At 46.5% G+C, this 5,270-nt stretch overlaps 1 long non-coding RNA gene across 1 annotated transcript; it reads left to right on the top strand.

Moving 5' to 3' along the window:
• Positions 1-934: 934 nt before the first annotated feature.
• LOC115303444 lies at positions 935-1,415 on the top strand. Its single transcript, XR_003914063.1, has 3 exons — positions 935-993; positions 1,078-1,174; positions 1,325-1,415. It is a non-coding gene; the product is annotated as an uncharacterized LOC115303444 (long non-coding RNA).
• Positions 1,416-5,270: the final 3,855 nt, after the last annotated feature.

Raw genomic sequence — 5,270 nt, 5'->3', positions numbered from 1 at the left:
CAGAGAGAACCACACCGCTGCCCTCACTCACACCAGCCGATGCCCTTTCCAGCTCTCTGAACAAGGAGTAAAGCCCCCAGGGCCTTCTGGAGTTGGGGCAGGGGGGTAGGATCTTCACAGAATATTCTGCACATGAGACCCTCAAGGGGGGATTTCCTAGTGTGATATTCCAGGAGAATATGGCAGGTTTGGAGAGGAAGCCTATGCCCTTTGAGGACAGATTAAAAAATGCAATGGGGCCAAGAGCAGCATTGGTCCTCCGCGTTGGAATGACCCGGGCCAGGAACCTAGCTCCAGGGGCTCCCGCCACTTACGCCAATGGCGGAACTCCACGTAGGACCTCTCCGCCAGGGCCCCGGGAAGACCCTTGGGTGGCCGTACTCCTACTTTCACAAGATGCCCGCTGACAGTCACATTTCGAGGTGTTCAGTAAACTCCAAATCACTGTGCCAATGTTCGTTTGTCCTGTCTGATTGGATGACCAGTACAATTGAGTAGAACTAGCCTTGTTACACAATAGCGTGGATGGCCTGGTGAGGGGCAGGACAGAAAGAAAGGCGTCCAATCTGGACGGCCACATAGCCTCAGAAATAGACTTAGGGAACAGGAACGTCCTGAGGAAACAGACTTGAAGAGTGTACACCAGGTCAGCTGCCAAAGGGATCAAAGATTTCTGAGAGATCGAGGAGCCCAGAAGATGAGCATTGGTGGGCACAGATGTCAAAGGTGACTCGGGATCCCTGCCTTTCCCCCCATAGAGTCATCAGAATCCTTTTCTGAAACACCGATCTCCTCCCTTTACTGCCCTGTTACAAAGTCTTTCCTGCCTTCCCTTCAGCCCCTTGCCTGTAAGATCAAATTCAATCCCCTTCACCATGCATTCTAGAACCTTCCCCGATTGTTCATGGACCCCTCTGATTACATGTGCTGCAGTTCTCAAAAGGGACCCTATGTTCTAACCATGCTCTCACCAGGGCCTGACGACCTGAACAGGTTTGGCTTAGGTCCCCTTTTTAGTTTTGTGAGCAGTAACTCTGTAACCAGAAAAATCTTTTCCTTGTCTCTCCATCTATCCAGTTCTACCCATTCCTCGCAGCTTTGCCTGACTGTTTCACACACGTTTCCCCCTTCCCTGCCACGGCACCTCAGAACCTAACCAAAGCACCTGCACAAGGTTAGTACTGGTTAAGTACTTCTGAGTAAGTGAAGGGCGCAGAGCGGGTACCGTCAGATCCCCAGCGCTGCCGAGGTGCGCTCAGTCCCACGTCTCATGGTCTCGGGCTGGACGCATCGCTAGCTTTCTTGGAAGTTTCTTTCTTCCTAGGTGCCCCTGGAGAGAAGATGTGAAGAATGGCTGGCTGTATGTTTTGACAGGGGAGTAAGTCCTGTCAATTAGAAAATGTATTAAAAGTCTCAAGATTGATTTGTTCCTTCCTTCCCTCAACAAACAATCCTTGACTCAGGGGTAGACCCTGGGCCGCAAAGATGTGGAAACTTCTTCCCACTCTTCATTCCTGCCACTGAAGTTTGGGTTAAGAGGAGAAGGCATTTGGGTGCCACACTGACAGAGCCTGCTTGGGATTATTGCTCTCTCCCTCTCTCTCTGCCCCTTCAATATTCTCTCTCTCTCTCTCTCTCTCTCTCTCTCTCAAATTAAATAAATAAATGAACGTTAAAATTTTTATTTAAAAAAATGGGGCATCTGGGTGGCTTAGACGGTTAAGCAGTCGACTCTTGATTTCAGCTCATGATCTCACAGTTTGTGAGTTTGAGCCCTGCATTGGGATCTGCACTGAGAGCTCTCTCTCTCTTTCTCTCGAAATAAATACACTTAAAAAATTATAAAAGGGGAGAAGGTAGGGAAAACCCAACAAGCACAGTAAGGAGGGATGTGCACCAGATACCGCGGATGTCAGAGCAAGGACCTGCGTTCAGCCTTGAGAAGGACAGGGGGCCCCATACGAAATTGGTCACTTGAGGAAGCAGCACGGGAGAGCAGTGGCACCCACAACTGAGAGTGAATCTATGTGACCAGCGCAGGAGGGGCCACCTGGAGGCCTGGGGGGTGGGCTCAAAAAGCCTCACATAACCCACTGCGAGGACCAACACAATCCCGTGGTCCAGGTGTGTGAAGATATGGACTGACTGCAACTCTCAAACCCGGGGAGGGGGCTTGGCAAATGGACCAGCCACTGTGAGCAACAGCTTGCAATATTCTGATAAAGTCACACACACATTTACCCCACACAGCGCAACGGTTCTACTCCTGGGAATTTACCTGTGGGAAATGAGAGACACGTGCTCCCACAAAGACATGTACACAAATGTTCCTAACAGATTTACTCTGAATAGCGAAAAACTGGAAATAACCCAGTTTTCCATCAACTATAATTAAAGAAACTAATCGTGGTATGCCCACACAATGCAATACTAGCTAACCTTTACACAGAAAAAACATCAGATACATACAACATCATGGACAAATACAGAAAGCATTACAAGTGAAAAGAAGCTGCGTTCCAAATACTACATTCTCTATGATTTCTTTTAGATGAAACTCTCTTTAAAAGGCAAAACTACAATGACATGAAACAGATCAATAGTTTCCAGGAACTGGAGACAAGGGAAATGTGTTTTATCAAAGGGAAATGAGCAAATTATTCTATATTCTAATCATGGTGATGGTGGCTCCCCAGATAACACATTTTGTCAAAATTCACATCAGTGAATTTTATTATATGTAAATTATACTTTTTGCTGATTGCAAGAAAAAAAAAGAGAGAAAAGAAAAGAAAGATGAGCTTGTGTGTCACACAAAGTGGACAGACTTTATCTGGAAAGCACTGGGAAGGAGTCCCTGGAAAATGTCCTAAGCAGGGCGGGTGACAAGACAAGATTTATACTCTAGGAAGATGCTCTCACAGCAGCAGGATCAGGAAACTGGATTTTCATTCCTAGCTCTGGGGCTGTCTGAAGGAGACACAATGGGCAGTCCTCTTGGTTAGGAAGAAGGTATGCCCTGCGGCTCATATGACACATAGACCTTAAGTCACTTCCCACCTTGTGCCATTTAAATAGTATCTCTCTAGATAGTAAGTCATGGAGAATATGCCTTCTTTATAACATCTTACATTCTCCAAATTATTTAGAGTAATTTTGATTATTTTCATAATCAAGAAAGTTTTCTTTTAAAATAAGAGTATTACTAAAAATGAAGGTAGCATCTAGTTTTAAAAGAATTTTAAGAAACTGGACTAGCTCCTTCACTCTGCATCTGGTCAACGTAGCTCCAGAAAATCACTCCTGAGACGTGTAATGGCACAATTCTGCGGCCCCCATGATGTTGGTAACTGCCCTGTGGTCATCATGTAACTTGTTCATATGTTCTTTCTGTCTTCTGGCCCTCAGCTGGCACAATGGCCCTCATGGGTTGGAGGTTTGACAACTGTAGTCATGTGGGAAGTGGGCAGTGGGAGTAAGATCAGGGAAAGAACAAAAACCCAAGAAACAGAAAATGGAGTCTCTGGAAAATAACTGTCAGGACAACCCAAAGGGACACGTTGGGTTTGGAGGCAGACAAATCAGAGGTGGTGACCAAGAGGTGAGGCAATACCGGACAACTTCCCCCATGCAAGGGTGAAGAACCCAAAGGTCCCTACAGACCTGAGAGTCAAAGGCAAGTTAGCTGTCAGGACCATGGTAGGTCCCATGGGAAGACCTGGGTTTGGGCAAATCCTAACTCAAGGGTGAAATCTTTTATATGCTTCCTGCTGTTGGAAGAAGATGAAACATTTGCTATGGTGTAGCGACTTGACTTAGGAGGTAGGTCCGGACATCCAACCGGTTATTTGGATGGATTCATTCATTCAATGCTTGCTACTGTAGCCTGACCATTTATGTTCCCCCAAAATTCATATGTTGAAACCTAACCCCCAATGAGATGGTATTAGGAAGCAGGGCCATTAGGCAGTGATTAGGTCATATGGGTGGAGCCCCTGTGAGTGGAATTAGTGCCCTTACAAAAGAGACTCCCCCACCTGCAAGGGATCCTTCATCCCTTCTGCCACATGAGGACACAGTGAGAGGACAGCCATCTAAGAACCAGGAAGCATCTGTGTTTTCACCAGACACTTAATCTGCCAATGCCTCGATCTTGGACTTGCCAGCCTCCAGAACTGTGAGAAATTTTGGTCATTGATAAGCTACCCAGTCTATGGCATTATGTTACAGCAGCCCAAACTACCAGGACATTTACCGAACACCTACCCCAAGGCAGGGACTACAGCAGGTGCTGCAGAGAAGGAACCAGAAAAATAAGTTCTTGTCTTGGTGCAGCAGCCTTATATCATGACTCAAATCCTGCCTTGGAAAAAGTAGTTTATCATTTACAAAGCATTGGAGCATACTGGAATTGTCCATTTAGCAGCTGAGGTGACACATTTATTCAGAAATCTGGATTGTACCAGATTCAAAAGAGGATTCAATGAATGGGATGTCCGATTGTAGGGTTGGGTAAGCAGTGTGAGGGCTGCTGCCTGAACTTTCCGTTCCACGCCCCCTTATCTGTAACTCAGCACTTCTGTCAGTATGTGACGTAGGATTCCCTAAAAATTGACTTGCCAGTTAATTCCACAGCTATAAAATAATCTCTCCAGATCACAGGGCCCCTGAGTGGCTCAGTCAGTTAAGCGTTTGACTCCTGGGTTTCAACTCAGGTCATGATCTCACGGTTTGTGAGTTTGTGCTCCATGTGGGGCTCTGAGCTGACAGCGCGGAGCTGCTTGGGATTCTCTCACTGCCTCTCTCTCTGCCTCTCTCAAAATAAATAAATAAAAACTTAAAAAATCTCTCCAGATCTTGATTTAATCTCCAGCTCTTCTCATTCTGGCCCACTGTGATGGCCATTTATCAGCAATGCTAGTGGTCTGAGGCTGACCTTAGGAATCAGTGAGAATCCACAGTATCCTTGGTGCTTCTAGAGAAATCTGGAAGTTTTAGAGAAGTGAGAGTTAATCGGGTTTCAGGCGTTTTTATTAGATCAGGTGAAATCCTCTTTCTGTGTACCACGTACCCTCTCCGTCATGGCTCCAACCATAGTTGAAATTTTACGTTTCCGTGTGTGGGCATTTGATGTCTCTCACCCTACAGAGTGTAAGAGTCACGAGGGTAGGCACCAGGCCTCACGACTTTTCCCCCTGAACCTAATATAGCACCTGGAACATAGTAAGTACGAGAGGTGACACAGTATGAAGAGGCAGTGGGGGGGGGGG

Source organism: Suricata suricatta, chromosome 10 (assembly GCF_006229205.1).
Source record: "Suricata suricatta isolate VVHF042 chromosome 10, meerkat_22Aug2017_6uvM2_HiC, whole genome shotgun sequence".
Taxonomy (NCBI): domain Eukaryota; kingdom Metazoa; phylum Chordata; class Mammalia; order Carnivora; family Herpestidae; genus Suricata; species Suricata suricatta.
Note: the sequence above shows the minus strand (reverse complement) of the source record. Positions and strands in the feature narration are given on the sequence as shown.